The sequence below is a fragment of the Lissotriton helveticus genome, chromosome 1_2 (genome assembly GCF_964261635.1).
Source record: "Lissotriton helveticus chromosome 1_2, aLisHel1.1, whole genome shotgun sequence".
In the NCBI taxonomy this organism is placed as follows: Eukaryota; Metazoa; Chordata; class Amphibia; order Caudata; family Salamandridae; genus Lissotriton; species Lissotriton helveticus.
In genome coordinates this window covers 333,641,520-333,654,631 of record NC_136058.1, presented here as the reverse complement: position 1 = coordinate 333,654,631, position 13,112 = coordinate 333,641,520, and the positions used below count along the sequence as shown (strand labels likewise).

Below are 13,112 nucleotides of genomic sequence, written 5' to 3'. Positions count from 1 at the left end.
GCACGCAGGGGGCCAGAAGTACCACCTCGTCGCCAGTGTGGTGTCCTTGTGCGGGCCTTAAAGAACAGACTGCACAGGACACGTAGTTGCAGATGGTAGCCAGTCTAACACTTGACCACGCCCAGAGCCCTGGGCCTTTTATTGCCTAAGCACGTAACCAACGCACACGTTGGCCTCAACCAACTGTCCCCTCACGTTAGAGGGGTAACCTAGGGGAAAACAGTATCAGGGGGCTTGCGTCACTGTGGTATGCTCCACAGTCGGCGACATTACAGGCACCGACCTCCCGTGCCCTCATCACCAGCCTCAGACCCCAATGGCTAGAACTCATCGCTCTCCCCTGGAGGATTGGGGGGGAGGGGGTGACATACCACCCTCGCCACATTCCCTTCCGCCATTTTTGCGGCGACTAAGCGCTCCCACACGTTATAAATAAAACAAAGTACATTTCACAGAGGGCTGTTTGTAGCTCGCACACAAAACTGGAACAATAAGTCCGTGGCGCGCCTTGAAGCAAAACCTTGAAGGCTCATTAGGAACAGGAAACAGTGATTTAAGATGCTAGATCACCTCGTTAATCAGCTGGGGATATAGCTCAGTGGTAGAGCATTTGACTGCAGATCAAGAGGTCCCTGGTTCAAATCCGGGTGTCCCCTTCTTTTAGAAAATAGTATATTCTTTTTTTCTGCAAAACATTATTTTCAATACAAATTCCTTGCTTTCAAAAGGGACATTTTGTACTAACGTAGCCTATTTTTCAATGCACGTTTAACAGGAAAGAGAGGGAGATTCAAACTTTTAACATTTGTGACTCTTTGTCTAAGATAAAATTCTAATTTTTTCTGCATTCCTTCATTTCCATACTGGTTTCATTAATGCGAACTCGTAACATGTATGGATAGGTGAAAGGGTGCCTCACTCTGGAAAGGTTTTGGCGTGCGCCTTTTCACTACCGTATAAACTGGATCCGAGGGGCACGAGGGCAGCAGGTGCAGGAATCATTCTGGAGTGAGACCCCCTCATCAAGGTGATCAGAAGCGACACCCTAAAGGTGCCAAACAAGCACCAGTCGAAGTACATACAAAAAAAAATTGGTAGCTGGGATCCTTAGTGCAATGGGAGCGGGGTCAGTGATTTGAAGGGGGAGGGGCATGTTGGTGGGGGAGGCAAAGGTGTGTCTAAAAAGAAAAACACAAATCTGTAATTATTTTGAAGTAACTGCATATAAATTAATGTACACACATTAAATGAAGAAAATAAATGCAAGTTAAACTGATTAGTGAGAACAAGACAGTAGAACAGTGTTTCTCAGACTGTGGGTCACAGCCTCTGGTGGGTGGCCAAAGTCCACCCAATACATAACGATGGCTTTAAATTCCAGGGGGCAGATCTACAAGAAAGTGCCACAGCGCGGCACCGCAAGCCCTTTGGCTGCGCCACGCTGCGGCACTTTCAGAGCACAGGGATGCAACATATTTACAAGAATACGTCGCATTTCTGTGCTCTCCCCTGTGCTGGTGCACAAACAGCTGCCAAGCGCCGGCGCAGGCACCCTTGCACCATGGCGCAAAGATGCCTGCGTCATTGCGAGAATGCATTTGTGCAGGAAGGGGTACCTTCCTGCACAAAAACAATCACTAAAGGCTTTTTTTCCTCTTTCAATGTGTGCTGTAGAATGCAGCACGCATTGAAAGAGGAAAAAACAAGGAGAAATGAAAACATTTCTCCTTGTTGCGCCCCGCTACGCCACCTCTAGGGTTGCGTAGCATTCAGACACATCTCCAGATTTACGATTACTCGTAAATCTGGAGATGTGTCTTGTTCCATGGGTGTTGCGTGGGAGCACCCTAGCAGCACCCATGGAACGCCCCTTTCACGCAAAGTGCTGCGTGTGAAGGGGCCATATTTACAAGGAGAGGAAAAGTCACGCTGGGGGGGCTTTAACTGTCCTTGTAAATATGGAGGAGCCCCCTGCACCACCCCCTGCACCACCAGTACGTTACGAAAAGTGACATACTGGTGATGCAGGGGGCTTGTAAATGTGCCCCCTGATATTTCTGTCACATTTGCTGGGCTTCAAAGACAGAGGTCAAAGGTCAATCTATATCTTCAGCCGCTTATTTTTTAACATGGAGACTGGTGTTTATGAATTCCTCTCACTTTGCAGTCAGGAAAAGAAAGTAAATTACCTTACAACCCTGGGGCCTCATTTATGAGGCCGTGCGTCATTTTTACGCAGCCGGTGCGTCACTTTTTGTGACGCACCAGCAGCGTAAAAAATGTGCCTTGTTGCACCAAATTTACAAAGTGAAGCATCTAGGTAGATGCGTCACTTTGTAAACCCCTGCGCTACATTATACCTGCACCAGGTATAATGTATGCAGGGTGGGCATTCTGACGCAAGAAAAGGTCATAGAAGTGACGCAGTGAAATCTATAAGATTTCACTGCGCCACTTATAGGACACAAATGCGTCAATTTCTTATGGCTGCCTCACAGCAGGCCCTTTCACATGGGGCTTGCCCCATGTGAAAGGACGCATTGCTGGAGTTGCGTCACTTTTGTGACACGCTCCAGAAATGCGTCACTTTTGCGCCATACCGATACGTCAGAAATACTGACGTATCTGTAACTCCTTGCACAATGATGCGTCATACTGTAAATATGACGCATCATTGGTGTCGCAAGGAGGGCGCAATGAAAAATGACGAATCGCTGTTTTGACTCAGCGATGCGTCACTTTTCATAAATGAGGCCCCTGGTGGCTACTCAAAGTGTAAAAGGAAAGCGGGGGGAGGTAATTTTCTCCTAACTCACAACAACATGGAAATGAACTGAGCACTTCAGCAGTCAGGAAAGAAGATGAAGCACATTTTTGTTATAATTCTGAAATGTGATGGTAATAAAGATTTTAGTAGGATCAGAAGAAATCAAGACACTTTACAAAGTGATGCGCAAATAATACATATTCTCTGCAACTCGATTTCTACACAATATCATTTGTGTGCTATTAAGTTTTATCAGTAAAACTGTGTGGCTACATAAACTAATTACACTACACATTTTTATGGGTCAAGGGTCTCCATCGATTACAGTCAACGCCGGACTCCAAGGAGCCTTCACATTCAAAGCCCTAAACATCTCCTGCCCTTGGTAGGGAATTACACACCGACAACTAACAAGATGCTCAACTCAGCAAACCTGCACAGACAGTTCATATTCAATCATCAGAATCATGACGTCAGAAGCATCTGTCTCCAGGGAGACCAGTTCGGTCCAGATGGACCTGGAAGTGAATATTTGTTCCACGTTGTTCATTCATTGCAAAGGAAGAACTACTTTGTTCTAAAGTCCCTCACCTGGAAGGTTAATGTTGGAGGCAGAATGCTTTTTTTAGTTAGAATATTTAAGAGATTGAAAGCTTTTTATTCAAATTAAAAATGTATAGGCTCCAGCGAGATTTGAACTCGCGACTCCTGGTTCACAAGACCAAAGCTCTAACCCCTGAGGTATGGAGCGCTACACTATTTATCATAGCGAGGCATATTCTCTCAATAATAAGTCAGTGTTCTCGGGGGGGGGGGGGGGGGGGGTGACATTGGGTGGATGTCAGATCAGTTGCAAAAGAGAATGAATGGAAAAAGTGTGAGCTTCCTCTCTTCAAATACTAGTCATTCCCGTGCACTATAATTCAGAAACAGGCTCCACTGAGTATAATTAAGCAAACAGCACATGCAACACATTTAAAACATACTGTGTGACCAGCCTGGGCTTAATGGCCACAGTCCTCAGAATAAAAGTATTCCAGGTCATGTTTTTACATTATTTGCCTGTGTAAACATAGCCCAGACTTCATAACCTATCCTAGGGAGTAGTTCTAAAAATAAGGTAACAATTATAGCCTTCACAGACGTGTATCAGAGAAACAAGAGCTTAAACTGTAAATTACCCCACATGTAGAGGTATAAACACACCTCCTCACCTCTTAGTCACTACTAGTTTTATGAACTCCTAACTCTTTTTTTTGGAGGGGGGGGGGGCAAATGTAACGTATAAAATTGCACGAGAAGTTTTTTTATTTTAATAATAGCAAGTAAATGATGAACTCCTAACTCTTGTTCAGCTATTACACGGAAACAATGTGTCCAGGATCACACAGTTCATGAGGTTGATGAGAGATCAAGTTTACAAATGTATCCGTGGTCAGTGGCTGCACACAACAGACACCTCTGGTAACCGAGCCACATGTGCGAGCTCCCCAGAGCCGGTCTGGAAAGGCTGCCTTTCGGCTGAAAAGATAAAGTATAATCGAATGTTCTGTTAAATAAAGCGAAAACACTCTAAAGATTACACACCTGTAGAACCTGTCTATTTTTTATATGCCAAGCACTTGTCTGCGTTGTGACACTACACCTGCATTAATGTATAATTTAGCATATGTGTTAAAAATATAAAGAAGGAATTTAAGTAAAGTGTAGCTTCCCTGACCGGGAATCGAACCCGGGCCGCGGCGGTGAGAGCGCCGAATCCTAACCACTAGACCACCAGGGAGCGTGGCATTCAGTGAAAGTGACAGTAGTAAGTTACTGCAGAGTGATGGTAGTGTTTACACAATTGTGACAATGGTAGCTTTAATTCAAGTTTTAACCATGTCACACTCAGCACACGCGCAGCCCCTGCACAGTAAAGAAGGAATGAACCCAGCGGCGCAGGGATGCTGCGCTCAGCATGCCCGAGCAGAAGCCAATGCGGCCACCAGAGGAGCTGAGAAGTGAAATATCCGAGAGTGGCGGAAGTTTGCGACATATGTGAAAGAAGAATGCGCGGATAACCAAAGCACCCCCTGTAACCAGGGCTCGCGGCTTTTTATTACAATTTACATCTCATGGAACGAAAGTGCTTCTTTTATTACCGTCACTAAAAAGCTCATTTCTGTCTCTAATCTTTTCATTCTGAAGCTGATGCATTTGTTGCATGAAAAGCAGCGCCAAGAAGACAAGCCACAGCCAGGGCGGCAGGAGGCTGAAACACACAGTGAAAGTGGGGGTGCAAGAATGGACATGAAAGAAACACGGCAGGGCCCCGCCCGTGAGGACATGAGACTCTTCCGGGGGTGGGGGCGGGCGAGCACGGGGCTCCTGCGGGGGCGGGGGAGAGCGGCTCCTCCAGCAGAGACTGGATGGGAGAAGAGCTGGTTTCGAGGAGGGGGGCTGCTGTGGAAAGGAAAGTCTCCCTTGGAAAGGAAAGTCTCCCTTGTAGGGTTTGGTGTTTTCTCAAGCCCTTGAGTTGGTGTTTAGAAGCAGAATGCTGGCCTAGTATCCTTGTGCCCACTGCGCTCCTATATAGCGCCTTGTAGCCATACTCAGCAGAGCTTTCGATAGCTCAGTTGGTTGAGCGGAGGACTGTAGTGGAGTGTCTGTCATCCTTAGGTCGCTGGTTCAAATCCGGCTCAAAGGACTTTTGCAAACGCTACACTTTTTTCCTCTGCTGTCTCAGACCCTCACACGCCGGGGCTTTTCCTGCCTCCTCTCTTTTTTATTTATGCGATTTTATATAGCGCAAACTTTACCCGAAGGTGTCATGTTTACTCTCTTCACCTTTACACCCCAGCTCTCTCCTCCGGCTTCAGGGGAAGGGAGGGGGGAGGGTCTGCCCCCCGCCCCTCCACCCCCCTGTGTGCCGCCCCCGCTGCAATGCCCCCTCATCAGACGGAGCCGGGGGCCCCTGGGCTGAAGAGCCGGGCCGGGGCCCCGTCTGGAGCAGCCCTGGGAGCTGGTTGTGGTGACTCTGGCAGCAGGTGATGCTGCTGAGAGCGTCTGCTGGGAGGCGAGAGGGTTGCTGTGAGGGAGGAGTGTGTGTGGTGGGAGGGAGTGTGTGTGTTGAACCTGTGGCCCCCTGCGTCGGTGTCAAAGAGCCGGGAAATTAGAAAGATCAGTCACAGACAAGACACGCACCTTGAAGCCTTGTTAAGGAGCTGCTCAGCAACGCAGTGGTCACCGGATCCTCGTTAGTATAGTGGTCAGTATCCCCGCCTGTCACGCGGGAGACCGGGGTTCAATTCCCCGACGGGGAGGTTTTTTATTTATTTTTATTTTTAAAGTCAGCCTATAGTTTTTAAAGCATGACAATTTTACCTCTATTTTAAATGTCATCTACAATGTGTCACCCCCCCTGCTATTGTGTACCGACGCTTTTCATTAGTGACATCATCACCTATAGGTAAAAGATTTACTAATGCAATCTCGTAACTTTTAAAATCAATCACGGGCGATTTTTAAGTCAGACACTTTTTGGAAGCCTTTCTGCCTTTACATTTAAAGCTTCTGTGTACTTTATTATTATTATTATTATTATTATTATTATTATTGTGTCTTTTATAAAGCGCACAGCTACCCCAACGGGGTGTCCCAGCGCTAATTGATTAACAAAAAGATCCCTCAGAGCAGAGAGTTACAGGCGAAATAGAAAAGTTTTCAAAGCACGGCGGAATTCAGATTGGTGTTAGAGCGAAGGGCTCTCGCATTGCAGTAGGGGCGAAGAATGGATCTAAGATGGGCAGACCCATTGCCCTGCGTGGTGCGATACGCTAATATCATGGCTTTGAACTCAATTCGTTTGCTCACGGGTAGCCAATGCAGTTCACGCAGATTTGGGGAAATGTGCTGCCTACGTGGAAGACCCCCAATCAGGCGAGCAGTAGCATTTTGTACCCTTTGAAGTTTGTGGCAGAGGCCAGTGGATAATCCCAGGTAAAGTCCATTAGCATAGTCCAGGTGAGAGATTATTAACGCATGGACTATCGTTTTCCTGTTAGCACAAGGCAGATAGTTTATGAGTTTTTTCAAGATTTTGATCTTAGAAAAACATGCTGCCGAGACTGATTGGACCTGACACCCAAATGATAGCTGATGATCCCAGCGGACTCCGAGATTTCTAACAGAGTCCTTGGGGATAGGGGCTTGGCCCAGATCTTCCGGCCACCATAAATTCGAATTTAGTGGGGAAAGCTGGTTAAAGAAGAGCACTTCAGTTTTACCTGCGTTCAGTTTTAGAAAATCAAGATCCATCCATTTGGCGATATCTCTGAGGCAGGATTTAAGGGGATCAAAGGTAAAAAGGGAAGGCTCCTCAAAAGTAAAAAGCAGCTGAATATCGTCGGCATAAGACGTTGTTTTGATGCCTGACCGAGAAATCATATCAGCTAGAGGAGAGAAGTACACATTAAATATAAAAGGGCTTAATGACGAGCCTTGGGGGACACCCCATTTCAATGGCCTAGCTGTAGAAGCAAAGGGCGGGGGGGACCTGTTGCCTTCGATTTGACAAGAACAAACTAATCCATTTGAGGACCCTACCCTGGATTCCTATAGCCCTCAATCTTTCCAGCGGTATGGAATGAGAGACGGTGTTGAATGCCGCTGATAAATCCAGCAGCACCAACACCGCTCTTGAGCCCCCATCCAGTGTCCAGCGGACTGAAGGATGTTTGAGGAGAAACTACATTGCTTACAGAAAATATCCGCACTTCGAGGTTCTAGCGGATTGGCTCGGCCATGAGAGCAGCCCAAGGATCGTAATGCGTATAGTTCCCTGCGACTATAGGTGATCCTTACCGGGTTAGTGTATCCGACAGCATGTCCGGCCCCGGCCTGGTCGCGGACGGGCGCAGACGGGCTTACCTGCACGGCCGTGGAGGTGGAGCCATTTTATGCTGTGGAGGGCGTGGGAGGGAAAACAACTAGACCTCCACCCCCAGCCTCCCTCCAATGTGGCGGCTATGTCGCTTCCCTCATCAGCGCCAAATCGGCTGAGGGGAAGATTGTCATCGGGCAAGTGAGTAGGAAAGTGCCAATGTGCAGAACAAGGACAAAATAACAAGACATTGTTAAAAGCAGTTTTAAAAGATGCGAGCGCCTATGTCCCCGGCTTTCCGCCTCAGAGACCTGTTTAAAAATCAATTTACACGCGGGAACCAGTGTGCGTCTTTTATGCTGTGGAGGGCGTGGCAGGGAAAACAACTAGACCTCCATCCCTAGCCTCCCTCCAATGTGGCGGCTATGTCGCTTCCCTCATCAGCGCCAAATCGGCTGAGGGGAAGATTGTCACCTGGCAAGTGAGTAGGAAAGTGCCAATGTGCAGAACAAGTACAAAATAACAAGACAATGTAAAAAGCAGTTTTAAAAGATGCGAGCGCCTATGTCCCCGGCTTTGATGTTTGATGTTTGATGTTTGTTTTTTTTTATATAGCGCACGAACACTCCAGGGAGCATCTTGGCGCTGCGACATCATTGCTAGTGGATTGTCAGATGGTTTTAACTGGACTATAGGTGTTGTACGTAGTTTAGACGAGGATTTTACACTTTGACTCGGCCAGTCCATAAATCCACGTTTTTAAGGATTTTTTAAAGGTTTGTTCTGATGTAACTGCTCGGAGGTGAGCTGGAAGTATATTCCAGGCCTTGGCTCCTAGAACTGCCAATGATTTACCACCCTTGGTGGCAAGTCTGAACTTAGGGACAGACATTAAGTTGGCCGTAGCTGATCTAAGTTCTCTGTTCGAGTGGTATCTGTGAAATATATTGGCCAGATATTTTGGGCCACGTTTATGGAAGCCTCTCAATGTAATCACGAGGGTTTTAAATAATATACGTTTCTGGATGGGGAGCCAGTGCAACGTGTCCAGGGCAGCTGAAGCTGATGACCTTCTAGGCCATCTCAAAACCAGCCGAGCCGCCGCATTTTGAACCATCTGTAGTTTATGCAGGGTAGATTTTGCCACCCCTGCATACAGACTATTACAGTAGTCAATTCTCGATGTAATTAGAGCAATTGCTACTGTGCGGCGGGCAGGCAAAGGCAGGAATTCAAAGAATTTGCGTAGGCCCTTGATGATGTTAAAACAAACGGTCGCTACTTCCTTAGTTTGTTGTTTAAAGGATAGCATGTCGTCAAATTTTATGCCCAGGTTTCGAGTTGCACTGATGGTATTTGGGGGAGCTTCCGCATCCGAAGGCCAACAAGTGTGTGGAGAAAAGAGATTGTTTTTTCCAGATGGCAGGATCTCTGTTTTAGCAGAGTTGCATTTAAGATGGTTATCATGCATCCAGTTGAAGGTCGCAGTCAGACACTCTTTCAGGACCTGTTCGGCCCTGTCTGTATCATCGTCCAGCACTAGGACCAGTTGAATGTCGTCTGCGTATGCAACTGTGCTTACATTATAGGAGGCAATTAGATTGATCAGGGGTGCCATATAAAGATTGAATAGGGTAGGGCTCAAACTAGAGCCCTGAGGCACTCCTGAGCCAATTTCCTTCTCTTCCGAGTGAAATTGACCCAATCTGATTATCTGTTTTCTGTGTAACAGAAAGTTTTTGAACCAGTTCAACACGGTGCCCCCTATGCCAGCTTCAACCAGGCGATATAATAGAATTGCATGGGACACCGTGTCGAAAGCTGCAGATAGTTTAAGGAGAATTAGGACTGCCTTCCTTCCTTGATCCAATGCAGCTCTTATGGTTTCTGTTGTTGACAATAGTGCTGACTCTGTAGAGTGGTTAGCTCTGAAACCTGCCTGATTTGGATGTAGGATGTTATTTTCCTCTAAGAATGTTGAGAGTTGTTTATTGACCAAGGTTTCAGCACATTTACACAGAGTAGGGAGTTGTGAAATAGGTCTCAGATTGGTTAGAACAGATGGATCATGTAAGATCTTTTTTTGCAATGGTTTTACAATCGCAGTCTTCCATGTATTAGGGACTTCTCCCGATTGGAGAGATGCATTAACGATGGCGTTAATCATGGGATTCACCTCATCCTTAATTGCATGGACCAGTGTGGGGGGACAGGGGTCAAGTGGCGAACCGGATTTAATTTTTGACATAGTTTGCGAGATGTCAGCCAAATCAATTGTGGTAAAAGTGTTCCATTTAATTATCTCGGAATTATTCTCTGGAACTATGATTTCATTATTTAAAGGGATAACAGGAAAATTTCTCGTAATGTTGATAATTTTTAGTGAGAAATAATCTGCAATCTCATTGCAGAGAGTCTGTGATGGTGGTATTTCCTGAGATAGGAATTTTGGATCTCGAAAACTCTTAACAACGCGAAATATTTCCTTTTGATTATTGAGAGAGGCTTCTATTTTATTTGTGAAGTATTTTGTTTTGGTGCGTTTAATTTGTGCGTGGTAATTCCGTCTTGCTGTTTTGAAATTATCCTGGTCATCCTTATCGTAGTGCTTGCGCCACTTGCGTTCTAGTTTGCGTACTGTGCGTAATAGGTCTTTTAATTCATTAGTGTACCAGGGGGCTGAGCTTTTCCCTTGTTTCGATTTGGATTTGTTGGCTCCTCCAGAAGTCATTTTCTCCCCTATGGATCTCATCCATTTTTCATAGCTGAGGTTGTCGTTAGTCACATTACCAGTTATCAATGGTTTGTTCTCTTTAGCCCAGTTTGGTAAGTCTGGGTGCTTAATGATTTTGTTCCAGCAGGGAGTTGGTTTCTCATTTCTAAATCTGTTTGATTTTGTATTATTAGTTTCTTCCGCTGTGAGATGAAATGCAATAAAGTTATGATCGGTCCATGTCTGGGGCAGGGGGGTGGATACTTTGATGGTATTAAGATTAGAACAGACACAGTCTAATACGTGGCCCGCTATGTGTGTGGGGTCGTTCGTAAGAATTGTGAGCCCTAACACATGCATAATATCTCTAAAGCATTGTACATTAGGATCAGTCATGTTGTCAAGGTGAAGATTTATGCCTCAGAGACCTGCTTTCCGCCTCAGAGACCTGTTTAAAAATCAATTGAAAAAAGAAACGTGCATGAAGGGTTATTATTTACATCAAAATCAAAGGACTACATGATATATGAAAGGCATTTATGCTACTGTTTTTTTTGCCACGCTACATAAATGAAATGATGGATCGGGCTCTGAATGAGGAATTGTTTTATAAGACGGTGAAGCTGCTTTTATCTTTATTTAAGTGTACTGGTTTACACAGGGCTTTAAGTGGGATGAAAAAACGGGGGGTCTCTCAAAGGGGCGTGGTCATTGTAATCAGGGGCGTGGCTTTAAAACACTTCCGCTAAAAATCTGTGTTTAGCATAGTGTGAGGCCCGCCTTGTATTTTACTGTTTCTGTCATTGTATCCAGATATGTGATACAACAAGTAACATCATACCTACAACAGGTAAGGACTATTGGCTTTGTCGATGGTTATTAGTTGCATAAGATAAAGAAGCTGCAACTATTGCTTGTTACATATAATATTGAAAAAGCTTCCATTTAAAACCCTGGAGACCGTACCACACTGTTGCTGCTCCTGAATTTCAGAAAGAGAAGGGAAATCCAGTAGGAAAATGCCTCTTTAAAGGATTCCCTTCCCCCACAATGCTCTCCTGGCATGACGTCATACCGCCCGTAACTTCTCCACTAGTGACTGAGAAGTGAGCAGTGTGGGCAGCGCACATCAATGTGCTTGCTGTTTCGAAACGGTTCTCTATCGGGCTGTTTTGCGCCCTGGCACTTTTATCCGGACTGCAGTGACAGCAAACTCCAGTCACTGCAGTCCGGGAAAAAAAACGGATCGCCTGTGCCAGGGCTCAAAACAGAGCCCTATAGAGACCCGTTTCGAGGCCCCCTTTAAAAAACAGCCGGTGCTCAGACCCCTTGAGACCCGGCCCACTTAAAGCCCTGGGTTTACAACTTCCAGGTACATCATGAAAGTAAAACTTCCACTGGCCTGCATGTGCACTCCCCACCATCCTCATCAGGGATCTTATATTGTCTAGGTCCAAAATGAGTGCCGAAAGCGGGTCAGGTTATTGCAGTGTATTCTGGGACATGTAGTCCTGTTTCTAACACTCTAAACTCAGGCCGAGGGGAGCCAGCATCCAAAGTAACCACCTGGGCTGGGTGAAGCGCTGATGCTCGGATCTGGGCCAACTTGAGAGCTTTGTCGAGTCCTCGGACGAGTTGCAGGGATCCCTGAGAAGAGCAGCTGCCCTCCTGCGAGGGTCCCTGAGAAGAGGCTCTGAACCACCGCTGGTGCCCTGAGAAGAGGCGCTGATCCCCCACTGGTGCCCTGAGAAGAGACGCTGACCCCCGCTGCTGCCCTCCTGCGAGGGTCCCTGAGAAGAGGCCTTGACTAAGAATGGTAGCTGGTATTTTTCGGGATGGTTATAGTTGGTTCTTCCTGTTTTTGCTCTCCAGTTCCTTGTGTGTTGTGATGGTCCCTTGCATCTTCCTGGGATGGAAACTCCAGAGATCTGAGTCTATTTAAGGGGCAATAAATTGATTTATTCACAGTGTGCCTCAAAGTTGTGTGTTTTCTGTGTCTGTTGATGTTTTTCCTAAGTTTAGCAACGGTAGGTCGAGTGTGTTTTTCTACCTACTGTAGTCCATGACCAGACACGGCCTCACACCGTGTGTCAAACCTCGTACTCTGTAACTGGTGAAGAGTTCCCTGGTGGTCTAGTGGTTAGGATTCAGTGCTTTCACCGCTGCGACCCGGGTTTGATTCCCGGTCAAGGAAGAGGATTTTTTCTGTTTTCTCTATGGTTTTATTTTAATCACATCTAAACACACTTTTAAAGAATTTTTAAATTAAAAATCTTTTATTACATACATTTTTTCGTTACTTGACTTGCAACCTGTTAATAAAACGTGACGTTTCAGGGACAGAGACAAAGCAGTGATAGAAAAGTGAATGCTGGTCATCAAAGCTTATTCTTCACAAAGGATAAATTATCACTTGGAAGAAGCATTGGCAAATGCAGGTGACCTGGTGGGCTTTGCCTAGAGAAAAACCACATTGATGGGCACTTCATTGTAAACCAGGCAAACATAGAGATGTGTAGCCAGAGCAAGACAGAAACAATCCCCCTGAGCTCACAGAGCAGCAGCAGCAAGCGCGCACAGGGTGAGAACCTGTAAGAAAGTGTCCATGCAGGCAGCCCTGGAACCATCCGGGGGAGAACTATTACAAAGGTTAAGGGTTGTTATTCCCCATTTTCATGTGTCTGAGAAGTGCCTGTGGATTGGTAAAACATTTGCCTGTTTCTTTTCAGCCCTTTTGAGGGGGTGTTGTTTGGAAATGAAACTCTCCA

General features: G+C 46.0%; 5 non-coding genes across 5 annotated transcripts; 4 read left to right on the top strand and 1 right to left on the bottom strand.

Moving 5' to 3' along the window:
* The first annotated feature begins 584 nt into the window (after window positions 1-584).
* TRNAC-GCA (transfer RNA cysteine (anticodon GCA)) lies at window positions 585-656 on the top strand. The gene has a single exon. It is a non-coding gene; the product is annotated as a tRNA-Cys (tRNA).
* A 3,822-nt stretch (window positions 657-4,478) lies between these two features.
* Window positions 4,479-4,550, bottom strand: TRNAE-CUC (transfer RNA glutamic acid (anticodon CUC)). Its single transcript has one exon. It is a non-coding gene; the product is annotated as a tRNA-Glu (tRNA).
* An 820-nt stretch (window positions 4,551-5,370) lies between these two features.
* On the top strand, window positions 5,371-5,456 carry TRNAY-GUA (transfer RNA tyrosine (anticodon GUA)). Its single transcript is given in 2 exon segments — window positions 5,371-5,407; window positions 5,421-5,456. It is a non-coding gene; the product is annotated as a tRNA-Tyr (tRNA).
* Window positions 5,457-6,000: 544 nt separating this feature from the next.
* TRNAD-GUC (transfer RNA aspartic acid (anticodon GUC)) lies at window positions 6,001-6,072 on the top strand. The gene has a single exon. It is a non-coding gene; the product is annotated as a tRNA-Asp (tRNA).
* Window positions 6,073-12,466: 6,394 nt separating this feature from the next.
* Window positions 12,467-12,538, top strand: TRNAE-UUC (transfer RNA glutamic acid (anticodon UUC)). Its single transcript has one exon. It is a non-coding gene; the product is annotated as a tRNA-Glu (tRNA).
* The last annotated feature ends 574 nt before the right edge of the window (window positions 12,539-13,112 follow it).